The sequence below is a fragment of the Oratosquilla oratoria genome, chromosome 1 (assembly GCF_046742065.1).
Source record: "Oratosquilla oratoria isolate Oo_2021 chromosome 1, ASM4674206v1, whole genome shotgun sequence".
NCBI lineage: Eukaryota > Metazoa > Arthropoda > Malacostraca > Stomatopoda > Squillidae > Oratosquilla > Oratosquilla oratoria.
Window position 1 is genome coordinate 127,223,862 of NC_134777.1, and position 25,711 is coordinate 127,249,572.

Genomic DNA, 25,711 nt, shown 5'->3' on the forward strand with positions numbered 1-25,711 from the left:
TCATGTATGGGTCTGACTTGGGTTATATCATATTCTTCAGTTATCATACTTATATTTGAGTTCGTGTGTGTGTATGTGTAAATATGTGAGTGTGTGTAGGTAATGATAATAATAATAATAATAATAATAATAATGATATACGGTTTATTAGGTATAGCAGCATTACTGCTGAAAACATACAGCCAACAGAATTATAAAGTTATAAAATATAAGTGTAAATATGTGTGTGTGTGTGTGTGTGTGTGTGTGAAAGTACGTGCATGTGTTTGTGATTAACAAGTATGCTCGTTTCCGCATACAAGGATGCATACACACTTTTTAATGAGTAGCATTTCGGCAGAGAGGAACAGATGTATGGTCAGAGGGCACCCTACATCCACATCCACCATACCCACTAATTACCCCTCACACGGGGACACAGTTGCACCACTTAATGACGGCAACCTTGACCTAGGGTGACCAGATATCCCGAGCGGGAATGTGCTAGACAGTAGCCGAACTTACGCTAGATTAGCAAAATAATGGTAAATCTTTCGTTTCTCATAATACTTTTTGTTTCCGTTATACCAGGTGTTCCAAAAGTATATATCTACGACATTTTATTTCAATAACTATTGAGGATATCAAAACTCGATTTATATATCCTGAAAGCTTATAATTTCAAGTTTCCGTTCAAGAATTATGAATACGAAGGTGCAAGAAATTATTATTTTTATTAAAGATGTTCAATGTGTGTGACTTGGGTGGCACACATCCAAACGATAATCCATTTCTTGCCAAACGTGACCTAGCATAGCGTTGTCGGCGGTTGCCAAGGCTTCTGTTGTTCGAGTCTTGATGGCATCCACGTCTCTGGGATAGGGGAGGTACACACACCAAGCCTTTGTTTCGAATACCCCCAGAGGAAGAAGTCTCATGGAGTGAGATCTGGAGACTTAGGGGGTCATTGCAGGAACACGCGATCAGTTCGTCCGGAACATCCGATCCATAACAGGATTGACAGAAGAAAATTTGATGATTTTACCTTTTAAATGGTACCAGTTTCATCTTGCTACCGTTTGTAGTCCATGATGCACGAGTTCTTAGAATGTGACATAAACTTTTGGAACACCCTGTTTTATTAATATAGTATTAATTTATGGGAAAATATGCTAAATTTAACATAATTATGTTAAACTTGGTCACACTATCCAGGCACTGGCACTCGCACTATCCAGGATTCAGGAAATGGAACTGGGAGATAGACCTGTGGTCAATTTGATTGCAGATGGAATTGTGTCCCTTTCCTCCCGTCGCCCTTCCGATTCCCTTCCCCTCATTTCCCCTTTCCCTTTCCCCTCCACCTCCTTTCCCCCTTCCCCTTTCCCCCTTCCCCCCTTCCCCTTCCTTCTCGTTCCTGTACCTTCACCTTCCCCCTTTTCCCCCTTCCCTCTTTCTCCTTATCTTGTCCCTTTTCTTCTCGATCGCCTTCTTCAATGGAAGAATAGGGAATAGAACGGAACAGGAGGGGTTTGGAGAGAGGGAGGGAGAGATCCCGGAAAAGATGACTGTGTGTGTGTGTGTGTGTGTGTGTGTGTGTGTGTGTGTGTGTGTGTGTGTGTGTGTGTGTGTGTGTGTGTGTTACACAAAAGAACATAAGAATGGAGGAGACTGCAAGGAACCATAAGGCCTACACTAGACAGATCCATGTCCCTTACCATCTGCCATCCTTGTTCATAAAGTTATCTAATGTTTTCTGAAAACGACCAATTGGCTTACCGCTCACTACATGGTTACTAAGTCTCAAATCGTTTGCCATTCTGTTGGTAAAACAGCTCTTGCCTGTTTTGTGTGATTCGCCATTGTCTTGGATCACGTGTTGAACTCGTGATCGACATTTATTAATCTCCCGGATGAGAGCTCAGACCTCGTATGACCGATCTATGGGTAATACTGTGACCCTACACGCACACACACACACCCATCTCCCCGCCCACGAGAGTTGCAGTAACATCCCGCAGCGCAGCGATACTGAAATTATTTCAATCCTGGGTGGGATTCGAACCCGGACCGCCGTAGTGGCAGGTGAGAACTCTAACCACTGCGCCACGAGGTGTGTGTGTGTGTGTGTGTGTGTGTAAACAGTAAAATTATACATACTGAAGTAGAGGAGGACCAGGGGAGAGTGTTGCATACTCCAGGTTCGAGTCTTGTATCAAGGTGGTTCCAGGTCTCAAAGGTTACGATTGAACAGAAGCGCTGGTGAGATGTCGCCGACGAACAAATTCCTTCCCGTCTTCTCTCTCCGTCTCTCCCTGTCTCGCACTGTTCCTCTCCAACGCGTCTTCGCCAGCTCTCTTCTTCGGTTGATGCCTAAAATGGCTTTCTCCAACAATTTACTCTCTCTCTCTCTCTCTCTCTCTCTGCCACTGTTACTCCTCACTCAATCTCTCTCACCTTCCTCCTCCCTTCCTCTCTCTCTTCTACCTCCTCCACTTCTCTCTTTCCTCCTCCACTTCTCTCTTTCCTCCTTTCTTCTCCTTCCTCCCACCTCCATCTCCCTCCTCATCCTCTCTCTCCTTCCTCCACTTTTCTCTTTCCTCCTTCTCCATCTCCCTTCTTCTTCTCCTCCCTCTCTCTTCTCCTCCTCCATCTCCTCCCTCCCTCTTCTCCTTCCTCCCTCTTCTCCCTCCCTCTTCTCCTTCCTCCCTCTTCTCCTCCCTCCCTCTTCTCCTCCTCCTCCTCCAATGTTTGCTTATACGCCCGACCTCCACTTTCCTCGCCTCAGCCTCAACCTCATCCTCAGCCTCGCCTTGGTCATCCTTGAAAAGCATCGCCGCTTTGGGTTCCTAAAAAGCGTCGGTTAGTCTTCTCCCCCTTTTCCATCTCGTCCTCCATCTTTCCCTTCTCTCTCTCTCTCTCTCTCTCTCTCTCTCTCTCTCTCTCTCTCTCTCTCTCTCTCTCTCTCTCTCTCTCTCTCTCTCTCTCTCTCTCTCTCTCTCTCTCTCTCTTTATTGACCTTTCAAGTCTCTCTTCCCGCCTTTTCGTTCCTGTCTTTTCCTTTTCGTTGGGGCTTGGCTGTCATTGCATTCTCGTCTGTTATTTACCGCCATTCCTTTCCCGCCATTGGGTTACAGACGTATTTCAGCCCGCCATTTTGTTTCTGCCATTGCTTTCCCGCCATTTTGTTTCTACCATTGCTTTCCCGCCATTTTGTTTCCGCCATCTTGTTCCCGCCATTCCTTCACTACCATTTTCTTCACACTTTTTTTTCTTCCATAAATAGTCATATTGATACTGTCTTACCCTTCCTTCTTTCCTCTGCTCAATCTCTTCCACCCTTGAGTCTCACCCTTATCCACCCAGCCATCCACCCGTCCACCTAATCCACCACCCGTCCTTTCCCGTCTCCCACCCGTCCTTCCCCCGTCCCTCCTCTGCTTCCCTTGGGTCCTAGCCTGACATACTTCGCGGCTTCATCGTCTGCGCCGCCGCCAGTTTGATCCTCCTCCTCCTCCTCCTCTGGCCTGGGGGGAGGTGGGGTTGCCTTTGCCGAAGAAAGAAAGTTTCCATCGACCAAAGTCTTCTGATCTTCTTCGCCGACTTGGATGACGCCATTGTTATTGTTTGTCTGCCAAGTCGTTTTCTTGGTTTAAGGTTGGGGGTGGTGTGGGGGGTGAGGTTTTTCTCCTCCTCTTCCTTCTTTCTTATCCTCCTCCTCCTCGTAATCCACTTTATCTTCTTCTTCTTCCTCCTCTTAGTCCTTTTCCTCATCTACCTCTTGTTCTTCATCTTCCTTCTCGTCCCCATCCTCCTCTTTCTCCTCCTAGACTTCTATACCTTCTCCATATCTTTCCGTTTCTTTCTCCTCATTTTTCCTCCTCCTCTCCCTGCCTCTCTCTCTTGCCGTCACATTTTGAAATTCCTCTTCTGCTCACCATTGGCGGGAGGGGGGGAGGGGAGTTCCAGGTTGCTGCGACAATTATAAAGGGAGAAAACAGTTTTTAAATTCTGTCTGGCGAGGCCGTTGATGACGTCACGTCGTCTCGTATTTGTCCCTTCCCTCAATGGCAGCGTTCTCAGGTCGTGTCATCGCGCGAATTTCACACATCTTCTCCTCCTTCCTCCTCCTCCTCTTCCTCCTCCTCCTCTTCCTCCTCCTCTTCCTCCTCCTCCTCCTCTTCCTCCTCCTCCTCCTCCTCCTCCTCTTCCTCTTCCTCCTCTTCCTCAGCTGTGACGTTACATACTGATTTGATCGCTGAATATGTTAAACTGTTCCAAGCTCCTCATAGCCTGGATATTTGAACTTCGTCGTCCAAAACCGACTAAAGTTACTGAAAATGGGAACCATAACGAAAGTGGTGAAGCTTGCAAGGAGATTTGATTAAATTTAGTTTCATCTCAATGATGATACACACACACACGCACACACACACACACACACACACACACACACACACACACACACACACACACACACACGAACGCACACACACACCTCTAATGACTCAGGTGGTTATGGTAACATTCAAACGTTTGCCACATCACTCCTGCAAACTTCTCCGTTTCGATCCTCTATACACCCCCCCCCGCGCGCCGCTCAACAGCGCAGTGATAGCGTTCGCAACCGCTACTCCAGTGATCTGAGTTCGATTCCCACCGAGAGCTGAAGTAATTTCAGCATCGCTGCTCTGCGAGCCGGCACTTCAACTCTCGTGGACGGGGAGTTGGGTGTGTGTACAAAGTCACAACAGTACTCATAGGTCGGGCAGACATGAGCTATGAGCTCTCTTCGGGAGGGTAGTAGCTGTCGATCCCGAGTCCAACACATGATCATAGGCCATGGTGAATATCTCTCTCTCTCTCTCTCTCTCTCTCTCTCTCTCTCTCTCTCTCTCTCTCTCTCTCTCTCTCTCTCTCTCTCACTCTCTCTCACACACACACACACACACACACACACACACACACACACACACACACACACACACACACACATTATTGAGACCGCTGACTCCCTACGATTGAAATACCCTGCTGCAAAGCTGGTCATTTGTGGGGACTTTAATCGGCTAGACACAAGTGAGATTCTACATCAATTAAGTCTTACTCAGGTGGTGAACTTCCCCACCCACAAGCAAACTACTCTCGACCTTATCATGACCGACATGGCTCAGCAGTACTCCCCTCCCAGACCTCTCCCCCCCATCGGCAGGAGTACCCACATCACCATCCAGTGGTCGCCAGCACCCAGCAATGCCATCCGTAGAACTAAGGTCACTCGACACCAGCGCCCCATGCCTGACTCTGCCATGAGGGAGTTTGGGAGGTGGATAGTGGAGTATCCCTGGACGGAGGTTCTGGAAGCCGAGGACGTGGAAACCAAGTGGAAAAACTACTCAACAACCACTACTGAAGCTTTCCACTTTTTTTTCCCGGTCAAGGACTTCTCCGTGAACCGATCAGACGCCCCATGGATAACCCCCCGTATTAAGCGTCTCATTAAACAACGCAACAGGGCATATTACACTGATCGACCCCTCTTCAGATCCCTCAGAAATAAAGTCATCAAGGAGATAAGTATTGCAAAGTCTTCGTACTACCCTAATAAAATAGAACACCTCAAAACACAAAATAACAGTCAGTGGTTTAGTAAGATCAAAGCTCTCTGCGGGCTACAAAATAATCAAGCCTCTCACCTGCCCTGCGCCTCACACTTACCACCTGACTTAGCTGCTCAAGAGATTAACACTCACTTCGCCTCTATCTGCCAGACCTTACCCCCCCTTAACTTCTCCGGCCTACCTGCCTACCTCCCCTCTCCCTCACCCCCTGCCCCTGTCCAGAAAGCTGACGTTGCCACTAAACTAAGTAAATTAAAGTATAACAGATCTACAACACCTTCTGATCTACCTATCAAAATCTACAAAGAATTTGCCCCAGAACTTGCCCTCCCACTTTCCTCCATAATTAATGCTTCACTGAGTCAAAACTCCTGCCCCAGTGATTGGAAAATTTCATATATCACTCCCATCCCCAAATGTCCGAACCCACAGTCACTAAGCGACCTTAGACCTATTGCTATCACCCCAATCCCAAGCCTTATCTGTGAGGGTTTTGTTTTTAACTCAGTATACAACAAAATTAAAGATCAAATCGATATACAACAGTATGGCAACATGAAATCCTCCTCCACAACTCACTATCTTGTTAATCTTCTGGACTTCTTGCACAGCCACTTAGACAAGCGCAATACTTCTCTAGCCTTGACCTTTATTGACTTCAAGAAAGCGTTTGACCTTGTTGACCATAACATTATCATCTCCAAAGCCATACAACTGGGGATCCAACCACACTTGGTAGCATGGCTAGCCGACTTCCTGACCGGACGTCAACAGGTAGTGAGGTACCAGGGAACGACATCCTCCCTCCACCCTCTAACCTGTGGGGTCCCTCAAGGGACCAAGATGGGACCACTGTGCTTCCTCATCCTCATAAATGACGCATTAATGGACACCCAACATAGATGGAAATACGTCGATGACTGTACAGTTGGCATTCCCATCAACACCAGGCAGCCTGACTTTTCTTCACTACAAAACATCCTAGACAACCTCAAAACGTGGACTGAGAGCAGGAATGTGACAGTTAACCACAACAAGACCGTGGTCATGCATGTTTGTACATCCAAACAGGCGGTGGCACCACCTCAACTGTCATTAGGAACCCCTTCCCTTCAGGTGGTCCAGTCCGCCAAGCTACTAGGCATCACAATAGACGACCACCTTAACTGGAACCAGCACATCAACAACATCATCAGGACAGCCTCTTACAAACTCTTCATGCTGCGCAGATTGAAGTCCCTTGGTACCCCATCACCAGATCTAAAGGGAGTCTACACCACCTTCGTACTCCCCACCCTCATGTACGCCTCCCCAGCCTGGTCATCATCACTTAACATCACACAGAGGAGCAAATTAGAGAAAGTACAAAAAAGAGCGTGCAGAATTATCTTGGGTAATCAGTATGAGGGATACGAACACGCCCTCACCACCCTCAGCTTGCCAAGATTGTCCGACAAACACAGTGAGGCACTGAATAAGTTTGGACAGGACCTAATGCTACACCCACGTCACCGTCACTTCCTCCCACCTAACACCACACCCACCCGCCATGCAACTCGGCATTCAAACAAAATCAAGCCCATCAGAGCGCCGAGGACTGACCGATACAAGAACAGTGCCATTCCATCCATTGTCCGCACAATAAACTCATCATAAATTTTAGACTAAGCATATCACTCTAATAATTACTATATTACTCATAAAAGTGCCCAATTGTATTATTGTCAGTGTATCACTGCTATCTCAATAAACCTATTATTATTATTATTATTATTATTACACACACACACACAAACACAGAGTGGTGGATGTCTGGAACAAACTTGACGAAACAATAGTGTATCTAAAAGCTATACACGAATTTAAGAGCAAACTGGACACTGCGAGATACAAAGACGGGACACCACGAGAGTAGCTCCCCTTCCCGTAAGATACAGCTAGTTAAATACACAAGCATACCTACACACACACACACGAGCACACAAACACACACACAAACACACACACACGCGCAAGCACACACACGCGCACACACACACACACACTCTCTCACACAAGCACACACACAAGCACACACGCACACGCAAGCACACACACGCACACACACACACACCTACACGCAGGCACGCACCATCTTGTATCATCGAGCCAGTCAGTAAGGCACTTCTTCCATCAGTTTGTTGTCCTCTTTGAGACCGCTTGTCCTTCTCAGGTCCATTCCAACTCCTTTGTCCTCCTCTGCGGGTCTCTTACACTGGATGATCATACTCCCCCCCTCTCTCTCTCTCTCTCTCTCTCTCTCTCTCTCTCTCTCTCTCTCTCTCTCTCTCTCTCTCTCTCTCTCTCTCTCTCTCTCTCTCTTTGTCTTGCTCCCTCCGGCAGCGGCTCGGGGCAACAGTTTTGTTTCTGCTTTCGGGACTTGGGTCGATAAGGGGTCGCCCTTGTCATCGTTTCTTACTTCTTGGGAGTCAGGGGGATGTGGGGCACGTCAGCTCCCTAACGTGTCAGCTCATGAGGAAGGATAAAGGATATGTGATATGTCTGTGTATATGTATATATATATATATATATATATATATATATATATATATATGTGTGTGTGTGTGTGTGTGTGTGTGTATACAGCATCACCCAGCCTCATTCAATTTCATTACACTTCACCGGAGCACTGTCGTCGTCGATCACCGACGGACCGCCATAAGCAAATAAATATGTGGAGTAGGAGGAACAGGAGGAGAAAGCGAAAAAGAAAGAAGAGGAGAAGGGGGATTAGGAAGAGGAGGAAGAGGAGAAGGAGAAGAAGAAGAAGGAGAAAAAGGAGGTGGTGGTGGTTCCTTAAGATTGAAATCTGTAATGGCGGACCGCCGGTGGCGTGCTGTAAAACTTAACTCAGGCCTGGTTTGGACAGAAGGCCTTTTCTGTCCCCTTATTTCCTCCTTTATTTCACTCGCAGGGTCTTATTTTTTTTTCTTCCTTTTGTCCTTTTTCTGCGGCTGCAGCCGTCATTTGGTCCTTTGTCTTCGTGGGCCCGTGGGTCTCGTTAGGGAAAAAAAGGAGAAAACGACTAAGATCGTTGAAACTTGTTTAGCCTTTGTATTTAACAAGACGCGCGCGCGCACACACACAAACACACACACACACACACACACACACACACACACACACACACACACACACACACACACACACATATATATATATACATTATATATACATACACACACACATACACATATCTATGAGATAAGATTCAGATTTTTTTTACATCCTGCGTGGTATGGTCGGTAGTTCCCTAGCCTTGTAGTATATGAACCTCGCAGTTTAGGGTTCTGGTCCTGGTGTTAGAACTGTGTAATCCAACTCTCACAACTCTACACACACACACACACACACACACACACACACACACACACACACACACACACACACACACACACACACACATACTGTGAGTCGTTACTCCAACTCTCGTGGGCGGGGAGTTGGGTGTGTGTGTGCGTGTAAGGTCACATCATTACCCATAGATCGGTCATATATGAACTCTGAGCTCTCTTCCGGGAGGGAAGTAGCTGTCGATCACGAGTCCAACACGTGATCCAAGACCATGGTGAATGTCACACACACACACACACACACACACACACACACACACACACACACACACACACACACACACACACACACACACACACACACACACACACACACAAAAACAAGAAAAGAAATATATAAAATGTTGGTACAGCAAAAGTTGTGAGGAGTTAAAAGACAAAAGAGATAAAGCTTGGACTAAGTGGAGAAAGGACAAAAGACCTGAAAAGTGGAAAATGTATACTTGTTATAGAAATGAATATGTACAAGTGTGCAGAGAGGAAAAGAGAAAATATGAAAAAGATATCATAGAAAAGTGTAAAGATCAACCAAAACTATTTTACAGATTTGTAAACAACAAACTGAAAAACAGACAAGATTTGGAAAAATTAAGGCAAGGAGGAGTTGAATATACAGAGGAATTAGAAATGGCAGAAATTATGAACAAACATTTTAAATCAGTGTTTACAAGAGAGAACATACAACCTGAAGAGATCGAATGGAAAGAGAAAGTTCCCCCCATGAAAGAAATAGAAGTAACAAAGAATGAAATATTGAAACACTTGAGTAATCTAGATGTTAGAAAATCGCATGGACCAGATGAAATAGCAAACTGGATTTTGAAAGAATGCAGGAAAGAACTGGCAGACAAAATACATAGCATAATAAACAGTTCCTTGAAAGAAGGAAAAGTCCCAGAAGATTGGAAAAGAGCAAATATAGTACCTATATATAAAGTACAATAGCAAAAATTTGTGAAAGAATTGTCAAAAGTAGATGGGTAAAATATTTAGAAAAAAACAACGTGCTAAATACAAGGCAATTTGGATTCAGACAAGGACGATCATGCGTCACCAATTTGATATGTTTCTATTCAAGGCTAATAGACATAATACAAGAAAGAGATGGATGGGCTGATTGTGCATTTCTGGACTTGAAAAAGGCTTTTGACAAAGTACCACACAAAAAGTTGCTTAAGAAATTAGAAACTGAAGGAGGAATACAGGGCAAACTGCTTAAATGGATGGAAAACTTTTTGCAAGAAAGAAAAATGAGAGTGGTGATAAGAGATAAACACTCAGAATGGGATGAAGTAATAAGCGGTGTCCCACAAGGAACAGTTCTGGCCCCAATAATGTTTGCTATATATATTAATGATATGGATGAAGGAATTAAAAGTTATATGAGCTTCTTTGCAGATGATGCAAAACTGTTGAAAAAAGTGAAAACGGATGAAGATTGTGAGTCACTACAGAATGATCTGAACAAAGTACAGGAATGGAGTAGGAAGTGGGAGATGGAGTTCAACACTAAAAAGTGTAGTATAATGGAATTTGGAAAAAGCAAAAACAGAATAATAGGATCATATAAATTGGGAGAAGAAGGAATAAAAAAAGAGAATGAGAAGGACCTGGGAGTCATTGTTATGAATAATATGTCACCTGAGAAACATATAAATAAGATTTTTGGAGAAACTTATAATTTGATAAGAACAATCAAAGTGGCATTTACATACCTGGATGAAGAAATGGTGAAGAAAATTCTAACCACTCTGATAAGACCAAAATTGGAATATGCAGCAACAGTATGGTCACCAAGTACAAAAAAATGTATAAAAAAACTTGAAAGAATACAAAGAGCAATTACAAAATTGGCACCAACACTCTCAAAACTATCATATGAAGAGAGACTAGCAAAACTTGAACTACAGACATTAGAGCAAAGAAGAGAGAGAGGAGATTTGATAGCTATTTACAGAATCATGAAAGGCATAGAAGTTATTGATAGAGAGAATCTGATAAAATGGGATGATGGAAACACAAGAGGACACGGAAGGAAAATCAAGGACAGCTATAGAAGAGATCTGAAAAAGAACAGCTTTCCTCACAGAGTAATAGACAGTTGGAACAAGTTGGATGAAAAAATAGTGTGTGCAAGAACAATACATGAATTTAAAAATAGTTTAGATAAAATGAGATATGGAGACGGGACCTCACGAGCGTAGCTCTCCTTCCCGTGAAATACAACTAGGTAAATACAACTAGGTAAATACACACACACACACACACACACACACACACACACACACACACACACACACACACACACACACACACACACACACACACACACACACACACACACACACATACTGTGAGTCGTTACTCCAACTCTCGTGGGCGGGGAGTTGGGTGTGTGTGTGTGCGTGTAAGGTCACATCATTACCCATAGATCGGTCATATATGAACTCTGAGCTCTCTTCCGGGAGGGAAGTAGCTGTCGATCACGAGTTCAACACGTGGTTCAAGACCATGGTGAATCACACACACACACACACACACACACACACACACACACACACACACACACACACACACACACACACACACACACACACACACACACACACACACACACACACACCTTTCAGATGACCCTCCTGAGTTACGAGACAAAATGTCCAAATCTACTCTCGTGACATTAAATTTCAATTTTGTCTTTGTCTTAAGCTAATGTTTGTAGCTCTCACTACAGCCGAATGAAATAACGTGGGGAGGCAGCAGCATGTACACATGTATGTGTACATTCACGTACGAGATGATTGTGTGTACTTGTATGTATGCAGATGGGAGCTTATGTGCGTATATGTGTGCACACGCACGCATACGTGCGTGTGTTGGTGTGGTAATAACTACGCGCGTGTGTGTTTACGTGTGTGTACGTATGTGTACATTCATGGACGATATATGGATGCGCGAGTTGATCGGTGGGTAAATGTCCCTCCATTTCTCTCTCTCTCTCTCTCTCTCTCTCTCTCTCTCTCTCTCTCTCTCTCTCTCTCTCTCTCTCTCTCTCTCTCTCTCTCTCTCTCTCTCTCTCTCTCTCTCTCTCTCTCTCTCTCTCTGTGAAAGTCTTGTATATAACTCGTCTTTCCTCCAACTCAGCAATAGTGAATAAAAATCGTCTGTTTTTAGCCAGAACAAAATTATTTAAATCCCGACCCTTTTTGGGTCGGTCAGACTAGTTCCCAGCCTGCCGTCCCTTTAATCTAAATAGAATCATCTGACTTTAGCCAGAATAAAAGCATTAGTCCTTGTGTTTTAGTTGCATTTCCCCCGCAAATAGAGAGAGAAAAAGCCCCCCCTCCCCCCGAAAAAATCCCCGCAAACCTTAGGGGGGAAATAAAATAAAATAAGATAAAATCAAAGAAATCCCCCCATGGCGTCGCTTGTCAAGTCTCCGAGAACCATTTCTCTTTTGCGCTCTCCATTTATTTAGTCTCCTCCTCGATGCCTCGTCGTCCTCCTCTTCTCACTCCTCTTCCTCCTCGTCCTTCATCGCTTCTTCTTCCTCCTCCTCCTCCTCGTCCTCTTCCTCCTCCTCCTCCTCGTCCTCTTCTTTCTCCTCCTCCTCCTCTTCCTTATTATCGTCCTTTTCCTCTTCGTCCTCTCACTTCTCCTCCCGTTCCTTCTCTTCCTTATTTTTTCTTCCTTTATCTCCACCTCTTCCTCCTCCTCCTCTTCCTCGTCTCCTTCCTTCACTCCCTCCTCTTTCACCACACCATCATTGGCATCATCACTCAGTCCATCAATCAGATAGTCAGTCAGTCAGTCAGTCAGTCAGTCAGGTTTATACGTCATGTCCCCATCACATCCGGTTCTGCCTTCCTCTCCATTCGTCTTTCTTCTTTGTCGCTTATGTCCCTTCTTACGTTTCTTTTCATTGATACGCGTCTTGTCCTTCTACTTCTCTTTCTTCCTCTTCTCCTCCCCCATCCACTCCCCCTTCCTCTCTCCACAGTCTCCTGTATTCTTTCTCCTTCTCTCTTTCCTCTCTTCCTTTACTTCTCTTTCTTCCTCTTCTGCCCCGTACTTTATCTACTAAATATATTGGTAATCATCTAGACTTTAGATTCTAGAGTATAGCCATTGAAATTAGTTAAGCTCTACTTTCTAAAGGTAGAGGTTCACCGGGACTAACCCTAACCTCACCTAAAATAACTTAACCTAATCTAACTATTATTAGCCTAACCTAAATTAACTTACCTTAAAATAACCTAACCTAAATTAACCTAACATAACCTAAGCTAACATAACCTAAATTAGCCTAACCTAAATTAACTTAACCTAAAATAACCTAACCCAAATTAACCTAACCTAAATTAACCTAACCTAACTCAACCTAAGCTAACATGACCTAAATTAACCTAACCTTAATGTAGGACACCATCATTCCTGACTGACACTACCCTGATTTTTTTAATGAAAGGATTAATTCAGGTTAGCCAGAATGAAATCTGTAAAGTGTGTCGCTACAAGGAAAACGTGACTGGAATTCTCGTTTCCTTTGTCGTCATCATCGTCGTCGTCGCCATCGTTGTCATCATCGTCGTCGTCTTGATAATTCTTATCTGCTGTTATCAGAAGAGCAGTTTATAATAGCTTTGGCCCTAGCGAGGTTAGCAGTAACATAATCTTTATAACCGTAATAGTTTCATGATTTGGTCGTGTTTACTGGTCCTTGGAAATGTTGCATATCTCGTCACGGTCAGGGCGTTATTGTTTGTTGTTGTTATTGATGATGGGAGGAAGGTGTGGGAGGTGTTAATGGAGGCTTACAAATGCCACCATATCTCCCACTTTTCCTCCATCTTTCCTGGACATGCTTGCCTCAGATCCTGTCGCAATTTCGTCTATTTCTTTCCTCATCCTGTCATCCACTTCTCTCCATCCAACCAGTCAGCCAGCCTTGCATCCATCTTCTTCTTGATTTCTTAAGCATTTCTGTCCGGGTCTGTTATTCTCCTTCTGTCCCGTTTCTCTTTTCCCGTTTCTTTTCCTTCCAGTCTTCCTTTCTTCTTCCTCCCTTTTTTTTTTCTATTTACCTCATGTCTACTCTCACAGTTTCCTATTGCCTTCCCTCACTGCCCTTGCCTCCCTTCTTTACCTCTTCCCTTTCCTCTTCTCCCTCTTCCTCACTCCTTGTACCCTCTCCTCTATCCGCATTGTCATATTTGTCTTCCTCCTCCTCCTCGTCCTCCTTTCCTCCTCCTCCTCCTCTCTTCCTCCTCCTCCTCTCCTCCTCCTCCTCCTTTCCTCCTCCTCCTCCTTTCCTCCTCCTCCTTCTCTCCTCCTCCTTCTCTTCCTCCTCCTCCTTTCCTCCTCCTCCTCCTTCTCTTCCTCCTCCTCCTTTCCTCCTCGTCCTCGTCTTTCACTTGTACTTCCCCACCTCCCCCTTCGCCTATTTGCTCCTGTCCTAGTTCCCCTCACCCCCTCTGTTTATAACAAATCCTTACTACTTTAGTAGAAACTCAGAAGTCACTTGTAGTCACAGGCAGATCGGGCGGGAAAGGTGATAGCATTAGGGATAATGGTGGCTATGTCTGAGGCTGTATTATTGTTATTATTATTTATTTATTCTTATTTTATTTTTTATTTTTTTTATTTTTATTTTTTTTATTTTTTCTATTTATTTATTTATTTATTTATTTATTTTTGTAAATTGGGAGTGAAATGTCACTCCTACGGACTTTGTTTGGCAGTGGGATTTGGTGCCACGTAGTCATAGTGGAAATAGTCCCGTTTTCGAGCTGTAGGAGGCGCTCCAGTCGTCACGAAGGAGCAGTTTGTTGGCCGGGGGAACCTTATAAGGCCGTGTTGTATTGCGCGAAACGTTAATGTGTGACCTCGCCTGACCTGCTCAAACAAACGAGGTCACGGGTGCATATGAGACTCACAGGCTCACGAGTTTCTTTAAATTGAATAAGATCGTCTGGCGAAGAAGGTACCCTTACCTACCAGAAGAAGAAGAAGAAGAAGAAGAAAGAAAAGAAAATGAAGAAGAAAACAACAGGAGGAGGAGGAGGGGACGGTTGGGTACGTGGAGAAGGACGTGAGGAAACAGGATATTAAGAGTGATAGGGATTCAGTGGAGATTTGGAAACCACTCCCTGTCTCCCTGTCTCCCCCCCCCCTTCGGCACCCTGGGTGCCAACAGGGTGCCAGGCACTGAGGGGAGTGGCACCAGAATTCTTGGGCCTGAATTATGTAAATTAATATTTTCTCTTTTGACCTCCTTGCTACCTACCGACTCTTTGACCTAAATTTTTCTTCCTCCCCCTCCCCCTCATCTCCCCCTCTCCCTTCATCTCCCCCACACCTCCCCTTGTATCTCCCTCTCCTCATCTCTCACTCCCACTCATCTCTCCTTTCGCCTCATCTCCCCCCTCCCCCTCATCTCCCCCCTCCCCCTCATCTCCCCCCTCCCCCTCTCCCCCTCATCTCCCCCTCCCCCTCATCTCCCCCTCCCCTTCATCTCCCCCTCCCCTTCATCCCCCTCTCCCCCTCATCTCCCCTTCCCCTCTCCCCCTCATCTCCCCTTCCCCTCTCTTTTCCCTTCGTCTCCTCTTCCCCTCCTCTCCCCCTCCCCCTCTCCTTTCCCTTCCCCTCGTCTCCCCCTTGTGTTGTGTTGTTTACGATTCCCAATACCCTCAAGCGTTGTCACTCACCCTCGTGTTTGGTTTGTTCCAGGTGCGGTAGTGGCGCAGTGGTACTCCTCAAAGTGTGAACCATCGTGGGTGCGCAGGTTTGTACAAGAGAGAGAGAGAGAGAGAGAGAGAGAGAGAGAGAGAGAGAGAGAGAGAGAGAGAGAGAGAGAGAGAGAGAAAGAGGGGATGCAGGGGGAGAGAGATGTTGAGGAAGAAAAGAGGATAGACAGACACAGGCAGGCAGAAAGTAAGAGAAGGAGAGGAACATTGAAATAGAGAGAGAGGGAGAAAGAGAGAGAGAGAGAGAGAATGGGAAACATGCAAAGGGAGAGACACAGTACATTGAGGAAGAAACGGGGGCAGACAAACAGACAAGTTGTCAGAAAAGAAGAGAAGGAGAGAGAGAGAGAGAGAGGTCGAGTCAGACGCCGAGTCCACTGCAGTTCTGAGAAGAGTGCCATGGCAGTGCCAGGCCAGTGCCAGGGCGTGCCAGGCACTACGCATGGAAGAACAAGGAGGTCAAACGAGAACAGAAAACTCCCGTTCAATGGAGAGGTTGTCTTGTGAAAAGACGACGGGTAGCACGCTTCTCAGATACCACAGTGCCAAGGATTCACCAAGACGAAGAGCAAGGCTGTGTGTGTGTGTGTGTGTGTGTGTGTGTGTTTGTGTGTGTGTGTGTGTGTGTGTGTGTGCGTGCGTGCGTGCGCGTGCGCGTGCGCGTAGGTACGCACGTGTTTGTTCCCTGGTTTTTGTTTTGTGGTTTTTAAGTTCGTAATCGCATCCTATTACGTTCTTCGTGCACCTGTTAAAGTGTTTGTTTTCGTGAGTGTGCCTTTGTGAATGGACATTATACAGTACATAATGCGTATGCACGCGTGTGTGTACGTATGTATATGTGTGTTTCACCTCTTTCTTCCTGTTCCTTTATTTAACATTAATTCGAAACCTAGCCATTAATTAAATTCACTGACTACTCAAAGCCCTCTTCCTCGGCCTGGCATTCCGTGGTCTGAACAAAATCGCCTTCAGTCGTCGAAATAACATCAGTAGAGTATGAAGGAACTACTCAAGATGACTTGAGTTCCTTTTCTATAGTGCCTTCCCCTCCCCCCTCCCCCTCCCTCTGCCTCCTTCCCCCTCCCCCTGCCTCCTTCCCCCTCCCCCTGCCTCCTTCCCACTTCCTAAATCGAATAAAAATCGGCTCTTTAACCTAAATCAAATGCTGAAAGTGTCGTTGTAAATATTTTTTCTGACGTCATAGGTTTACTCTGACGTCATAGGTTTGCTCTTACGTCATATGTTTACTCTGACGTCATAAGTTAACTCTGACGTCATATGTTTACTCAAGCGTCATATGTTTACTCTGACGTCATAATATTTTGGTATCGGTGGCAACCCTGACGCCAAGGAGGGGCTCAGAGGGAGGAAGAGGTGGTGACATCAGGACTCCCGAGGGACGTCTGTCGAGGGAAGGAATTGCACACGGGAGAGTCAAAGTGGGAGTGACGGCGGTGGGAGTCAAAAGGGAGTGGAGATTGGTGGGAGTATTCATGGGAGTGATTGGACAGGGAGTCTTGGGATTGGTGTTTGGAAGTCATAGGAAGTCAGTGACAAAAAAGTAAAAATTTTCACGAAGTTTATCATATATATATATATATATATATATATATATATATATATATAATTATATATATGTATGTTTTTTTTTTTTTTTTAAGAAGAAGAAGAAGAAGAAGAAGAAGAAGAAGAAGAAGGCTCGAAGTGTCCAAAAACCTTCTGGTCTTCGGAAGAGTTCTTGAAGATCCAAGAACGCCCGAAGGTGGGGGACCTTAAGAGGTTCTGGCGAAGTCTTTCGAACTCGGGGAATCGGGGGGGGGGGGGGGAAGCTCCGAGTGGCGCCGCCCCCTTCCGTGAATCGTCGGATCCCGGGGGGGAGGGGAGGGGGACGGGGGGGAGGGGGGAAGGGGGGGGCTCGTCTTCTTTCACTTCACATTCCTTAGCCGTCTTGACCTATATGAGAGGGTGAGCGCCCCCCCTCCCCCACCACCTTCTTTCGCCACCACCACCATCTCCAACACCGCCACCTCCATCACCACCAACAGCACCATCACTACCCACCATCACTCCTGTCACCACCCGTAATATTACGATTTCCACCACCATTTCCACCACCAGTACTATCATCTCCAACAATACCATTATCACTTTCGTCATCCACCACCACTAGCTCCTCCATCACCAACTCTTATCACCACCATTACCACCACCTACATCTCCATCTCTATCACCACGTCTATCACCATCATCTCTACCATTACCACGTCCACCACCACCGTCTCAACTATATATATTGTAGCGACAGCCAGAATAAATTGAAAAAATGTATCGTTTATGAAAATGAACGTGGAAGATGGGAGTGGGGGTAGACAACATCCCTTTGATATGAGTTGATGTTGTCAATGTTGGAAAGGTGGGCAGACAATATCCCACTCCTTTGAAGCAAGCAGATGTTGTCATTGTTGGAAAGAGGGCAGACAACATCCCACTCCGTTGAAGTAAGCTGATGTTGTCAGTGTTGGAAAATGGGCAGACAACATACCACTCCTTTGAAGCAAGCTAATGTTGTCAAGTGTTGGAAATTCCATCGAAATGTCAAGTCTCGACGCATCCGGCGTAGCCATGGAGACGGCCGTGGGGGCGTCTAACGCCGGCGGCCATAGGGCGCGAGGGGTGTAGTTGCACCCCCCATCTCTCGCACACTCCCGATTAATTAACCCCACATTCCCTGATGTAGAGACAGAGAAGTTTGCAGGAGTAGCATAGCGAAATAGAGAAGTTTTCATGATTAACATGTCGAGACGGAGAAGTTTGCAGGAGTAGCGTGACGATATGGAGAAGACTGCAGGAGTAACGTGGCAGAGGCTGGCACCGTCGTGCGTCTTAAGAAAAGATTCGTGGAGCTGATGATTGCTGGGTGTCTACCAGGGAGCTGTGTGTGTGTGTGAGGGGTCAGAGGTGTATCGTATCCCCGGATCATAAACTTACGACGAGACCATTACGACCTCGTAAGCTTACGAGTCTCGTAAGTGGTTGGATTAGAAGTGAGGCGAGGGAGATGCTCCTACTTGAAGTCTGCAAGGAGTGTGGGGAGCTAGCGGAGGGTAAGGTAGCAGTGAAGGATGACTTGGACGTGGAGGATGATGTGGAAGTACCGAGTATTCTTTGCTTGGCGCCAAGGATGAGGTCGACCTGAAGAAGGCTGAGTAGGAGGTGAAGCGATCTTTGTACACAAGGAACACTCAGAACGAGGAGGAGGAGGAGGAGGAGGACGACGACGACGACCTCGGTAGGCGGAGAGCATATTGGAGGACGAGCTGGAGGTGGAGGAGGAGGAGGAGGAGGACGACGACGACGACCTCGGTAGGCGGAGAGCATATTGGAGGACGAGCTGGAGGTGGAGGAGGAGGAGGAGGATGTATAGGTGAAGTAAAGGCAAAGGATGAAGAGAAGGAGAAGAGGAGGAGGAGGAGAAGAGAACGAGACTTATATCGATGAGAAAGTGGATGACTGAAGAGGAGGAGGAAGAGGAGGAGGAGGAGGAGGACGATGAGAATGAGAGTAGGTGAACTGAAAGTTAAAGTTGCAGAGGATGAGGATGGAGAGAGGCAAATGTGGAGGAGTGGAAGGAGGAGGAGGAAGGTGTGGAAGAGGACAAGAGATGGAGGGAAGAAGGTAGACATTAATCCTGGGAGAGTATCGACGATCGAGCTCTGCACCCGGATTTTTACTTATTTATTTATCTATTTATGTGTTTATTTATTTCTATTCTTTGCGGATATTTCTCTCTCGCTCTCTCTCTCTGAGTTCTATCAGTATCTTTTGCAATAGCCTCAGCTTATTTATTTATTCGTTTACTTATTATCTATTAACTTGCTTATTTATTTATGACTTGATATTTCATATCATTCTGAAGGAGGCTCTCAACCCGCGCACGTACCCTGAGAGCCATTAATCTCTTCTCTCATACGCTCTCGTAGAACCAGAGAGGTCTGTACGTACACTGATGTCGCTCCCGGACCTTCATGCCCGGTGGTTGGGTGCCCGGTGGTTGGGTGCCCGGTGAGTGTGTATGTGCGTACCCGGACATCTTCAGGGACGAAGGACTTCTGCCGCAGCTCCTGCAGCAGAAGTTGGTCGAGTTCGTGGGCCGAAGTCAGTTCGGGAATATTTGCACGCAGAAGGAGGAGGAGGAGGAGGAGGAGGTCGCGGCGAGTGTTTGATGAGAACAGAGGAGAGACAGGAGGAGGAGGAGGAGGGAGGAATGATTTCACTTTCCTCTTTTATTCTTCTCTTTTTCGTCTTTGTCATCTGTTTCGTCGTTCTGTCTTTCCCCCTCCCTCTCCCCCCTCTCTCTCTTTCTCTCTTTATACGTTCCTGCATACATTGATGAATAGAGTCGTGTAACAGCAGCCATAATAAAAGAGAAAGGTTACAGAAGGAGGTTTGTGTGTGTGTGTGTGTATTCACCTCGGATCTGCTGCAGCCTCTTTGCGAGACAGCCAGACACCACCCTACCGCAGTGAGCTCAGAGCTCATTATTAGCAGATCTCTGGGTAGGTCTGAGGCCACTCACACTCCACACACCGGGAATGCAAGGTCACAACTCCTTGACTAACGTCCCGTACCTACTCGCTGCTAGGTGAACAGGGGCTACACGTGAAAGGAGACAAACCCAACTTGTCTCCGCCCGGCCGGGGAATCGAACCCCGGTTTTCCGGCTTGTGAGGCCAGTGCCTTACCAATCCGCCACCGGGCCGTGTGTGTGTGTGTGTGTGTGTGTGTGTATGTCTGTATATATATGTATAACCCAGTGTCGAGGTGAATTGCTTGGGTACACTGTCATTGGCCTGACGAATTTATTCAGATCTGTCCGCCCATTGAAAGTTCCGAGAAGACTTCTCGACCAAATATGTTTGTTTTGGTGTCACCGCACACTTGTCTAACAACCTGGGTCATCACTTGACCCAAGAAGAATAGGCCGGGGAGGGGGGGATACGGTTGGGGGGCACTTTAGGTCACTTGCTATGAAGTTTTAATCATGACATAGGGCCCCATTATTATTATTATTATTATTATTATTATTATTATTATTATTATTATTATTATTATTATTATTGTTATTGTTATTATTGTTATTGTTTCTTTTCTGTTATCATTGTTATTATTATCATTTATTTTATTTTTTATTTTTTTCTTCAGAGGAGAAAGGGTGGGAAAGGGAAAGAGAGGGTGGGAAGGTGAAAAAGAGAAAAGGTGAAAGAAAATGGAGATGAAGTGAAGGAGAAGAAAGAGACAGATAACAATGTGTGTTAGAGAGAGAGGGGGGGAGAAAGAGAAAGAGAGAGAGAAATCGTAAATGTTAGAAATGCAGGAAAGTTGGTAGGGGAACACGGATGAGATGAGAGAGAGAGAGAGAGAGAGAGAGAGAGAGAGAGAGAGAGAGAGAGAGAGAGAGAGAGAGAGAGAGAGAGAGAGAGAGGAGGGGATATTGGAGAGGTGGAAGGATAGAGTTGGAGAACTTAGAGGAGGAATGGGGGTATCTGGGTAAAGGCTATGAGAGGAGGAGGATGAAGAGGAGGAGGGTCGTCGGAAAAAATAAGAGTAGCAGAAGGTGAATGTAGGAGGGGGAGGAGGAGATGAAGAAAGGTGGGAGGAGGAGGAAGAGGCAGAGGAATTGGAGGAGGAAGAGGCAGAAGAGATGGAAGAAGAAATGGAGGAGGAAAAAGCATACAGAAATGGAGGAGAAAAATACGAATGGGGAGGAGGAGGAGGAGGAAAAAGAGTAGGAGGAAGAAGCAGATGAGGAGTAAAAGGAGGAAAAAGAGGAGTAGGAGGAAGAGGAAGAGACAGAGGAGGAGGAGGGGGAGAAGGAAAAAGAGGAGTAGGAGGAAGAGGAAGAGACAGAGGAGGAGGAGGAAGGGGCAGAGGAGGAGGAAAAAGAGGAGTAGGAGGAAGAGGAAGAGGAGGAGGAGAGAGTACGGAGAGACAAGACGAAATATCAGGTAATCCAAAGAATACCCTTGAGAAGATTTTGGGGGGGAGGGGGGAGGGTGCTGGTGAGGGGAAAGTTTGGAGAGGGAGAGATGACGTGAAGAGGACTGCAGGAGGAGATGGCGGGAAGGAGGAGAGGTCGGATAGGAGATAAGGATGGGAGACTGAACTGGGAGAATGACGAGTTTAATAAATTGCGCGCGCACACACACACACACACACACACACACACACACACACACACACACACACACACACACACACACACACACACACACACTCGGTGGCATAGTTGGTAGAGCGCTGAACTGGGAAGCAGAAATGCTCCCAGCACCCAGTTCGAATCCTGCCCAGGGCCGAAATTATTTCGGTATCGCTGTGCCTCGGGTCGTTACTCTGACTCTCGTGGGCGGGGAGTTGGGGGTGTGTGTGTGTGCAAGGTCATAGCATTACCCATAGATCGGACCTACGAGCTCTGAGCTCTCTTCCAGGAGGGAAATAGCTGTCGATCACGAGTCCAACACGTGATCCAAAGACCAAGTGAATACACGTACGTCTGTGACGGTTTCTGCCCCTGCTAAGCGCCTCATGGCGTAAACGCATAATCTATTCACGTAGTAGAAGCATAAGACATAAGGTGACGGGAAGAGACCATAAGGCCTACACTAGGCAGTTCCATATACATTACCACCTATCATCCCCATTCATAAAGTTGTCTTAACTTTTTCTTAATACAACCGATAGTTTCAGCATGGTTACTAAGTCTATTCCATTTGTTAACCACTCTTAGTAAACAAGTCCTTGCATATTTCCTTCTTAAATCTAGATTTGTCCACTATTAATGCCCTGTTGTCTGAATATGATGATTTTGTCTGCATTTCCCTTGTTAAAGCCCTTGATCACTTGAAGACCTCTATTAGATCACCCCACACTCTGTGTCTTTCCAGAGAGTGTAAGTTAAGGTGCCTAAGCCAGTCCTCGCCAGGTAAATTTCTGAGACCATGTAGCATTTTGGTCATTCTCTTCTGTACTGATTCTAGGGAATTAATATCCATTCTATAGAACGGGGACTAAAATGTACCGCATAGTCAAGGATGGCTCTAACTAACGTCATATAGAGTTTGATAACTACCTCTGCACTTTTATTCGTAACCGTCCTAGCAATGAAACCTAGCTCAGTTTCTGGCGCTAACGCATTGTTTCCTGGATTTAAGGTTAGGACTCACTAGAACTCACAAGTCTCTTATTCATTTTTCTCTAAAAAAAGAGTTATATAAGCTATACCTGCTTTCTGGGTTGTGTAAGCCTACGTTTAACACACAACGCTTTGAGATATTGAAGTCCATTTGCCATTTCACCGAACAATTTGTTAAGATCTTCCTGCAGTATCTCGGCGTCTTCTCTTGACCTAATTAGGCGTTCTATTTCAGTGTCGTCCGCAAACTTACTAAAATCACTACTAATCCCATTCTCCAAGTCGTTTACATACATAATGACCAATAAAAGACCCAAAACTGAGCCCAGGGGAACTTCACTAGTAACATTCCCCCATTTGGAGGTTTTACACCATTTATGATGACCCATTGTTTTCTGTCACTGATTCATTCTCTAACCCATTCAAACACCTTTCCTCCTGTGCCATGGGCTTTGACTTTAGGTAGCAGTGGTAGTAGTAGTAGTAGTGTAGTAGTGGTGGTGGTGGTTTAGGTAATAGTGGTAGTACTAAGGGGGGGGCACCTTCCCTTCTCCTCGGGTAAGAGATGGTGTTGTCACTGGGAATGAATAGAATCGCCTGACGGCAGCCATAGGAAAGGGGAAAGTACCACATGGCACGGAAGGATTGGGTTGAGTGTCACAGAGTGCCAGGGAGAAGCGTGTCACATGGCACAGTGTCACTTAACTATTGAGGTCCTGACGGCCTGGGGATCGAACCCGGGACTTAGAATGACGAAGTCTTTGTCTCTTAATTAACTGGTGTAGTTGTGAAAAGACGAAAGTACCCATTCTAAAGGTCCGAGATCGAGCCCCAGTTCGTGAGGCTCTCGGCAGTTATTGATCCACTACTCCCCTCTTTTTCGTGACACTCTATCATCCATCCTCCTCCTCCTCCTCTCCCCTCTCCTCCTCCTCCCCTTCTCTTCTCGTCTCCCCCTCACCCTCTCTCTTCCCTTCTTCCCCTGCCCTCCTCTCCTCTATCCCTCCTCCTGTCCCCTCCTCTTCTCCCCCTCCTCTCCGCCCTCCCCTCCCCTCCCCTCTCGCCTGTACAGTACTATCATTGTCGATCTTGAAGTTGATCGATTCACTCTACGGGGGGAGGGGAAGGAAAGAAAAAGGGGGCTCTTACTTGGCTTTCTTGAAGTGATTTCCTTTGTTTCCGATCAGTACTACTCTTCTTCACACCTCTTCATCATTCTCTCTCTCCTCCTAGTCCTCCTCCTCCTCCTCCTCTTCCTTCTTCCTCATCTCCTCGACTTCCTCCTTCCTCATCTCCTCGACTTCCTCCTTCCTCCCTCCTTCCCTCCTTTCTTCCCTGCAAAAATAATCTGATTTTTGTGTCTCTACAGTATTTCTCTCCCCCTCTCTCTCATTCTCTCTTCCCCCTCTCCTCTCTTTCTCCCTTCCCCCTCTCTCCCCCCTCTCTCTCTCTTTTATGGGTTGTAGAACCTTTTGAGGTACTGAGATTCCTTGACACACTCTCTCCCTCTCTCTCTCTCTCTCTCTCTCTCTCTCTCTCTCTCTCTCTCTCTCTCTCTCTCTCCTCTCTTTCTACCTCTCTCCCTCCCTCCTGTTCTCTCTTTCTACCTCTCTCGCTCTATCTTTCTTCTCTCTCTCTCTCTCTCTACCTCTCTCGCTCTCTCTTTCCCTCCCTCCTTCCTTCCCTCCCTCCCTCCCTCCCTCTCTCCCTCCCTTTCTACCTCTCTCACTCTGTCTCTCTTTCTTCTCTCTCTCTTTCTACTTCTCTCTCACTCACTCACCCTCTCCTTCTCTCTCTTTCTACATCTCTCCCTCTCTCTGTCTCTCATCTCTCTCTCTACTTCTCTCTCACTCCCTCCCTCCGTCCTTCCTTGGGGACACTTTTCTTTTCAGAATTCGGCGGGGGGGGGTAAAGGTTTCCGCACCTGGGGGGTGGGGGGGTGCCGGCCGAGCTTGCCTGCCTTCCTGCCTGCCAGCCCTCCGAGCTGCTGCTGCCGAGCGAGGCAGAGCGGCTGACCTGAACCTGGTGGAGCGTTCACCTCCTGATGGCGTTCTGGGTCGTCACATTTTATTGATTTGTTTATTCAATTGTTAATTTTTTTTCGATCAATATTCGAATGGTAGTCGAAAATATGGGTAGGTCGAGTTAAGGGAATGCCCGCACGCGCGCGCACACACACACACACACACACACACACACACACACACACACACACACACACACACACACACACACACACACACACACACACACACACACACACACACACACACACACACACACACACACCCTCCAGGAGGTTGTACTCAGAGCATGATGTACCTTAGAGCTCCTCCGTACGATATGGTGCCCTCTCGTGATTAAAATCGCTTGGCGACAACCAGAACAAAGCTGTCGAACAAATATCCTCCTAAAGAGTGCCGCAGAAAAAAAAAAAAAAACTGGTCGCCTCTTTTCTCTCTCTTCCTGTGGCCTCCTCTACCCCCGCCTCCTCTTCCTCCGCTTCCTTCTCTTTTCCCTCCTCTTCCTCTTCTTCCTCCTCATCTTCCTCCTAGTCCTCTTCCTATTCCTCTTCCTCCACCTCCTCTCCCTCTTCCCCCCTCTCCCCTTCTCCTCCTCTTCCTCCTCATCTTCCTCCTCTTTCATTTCTTACTCCTCTTCTTCCCTCTTCAGCTGTACCACCCACTTCCTCATGTTCCTCGTCTTCCTCCTACTCCTTCTTCTCTTCCTCTTCCTTCCCTCCTTTCCGTTTCCTTCCTATTCCTCCTCCTTCATCTCCATCTT

The 25,711-nt window shown here is 46.4% G+C and overlaps 1 protein-coding gene across 6 annotated transcripts in view; it reads left to right on the forward strand.

The window, feature by feature from the left end:
• Positions 1-25,711, forward strand: part of krz (beta-arrestin protein kurtz) — a 336,006-nt gene that overhangs the window by 261,488 nt on the left and 48,807 nt on the right. The window contains exon 2 of one of the 6 annotated variants that reach the window (XM_076187353.1): positions 15,722-15,776. The exons of the other annotated variants lie outside the window; for them this stretch is intronic. The gene's annotated coding sequence lies outside the window, so the exon portion shown is untranslated. The remainder of the gene's footprint in view (positions 1-15,721; positions 15,777-25,711) is intronic. 6 annotated transcript variants of the gene reach the window in all.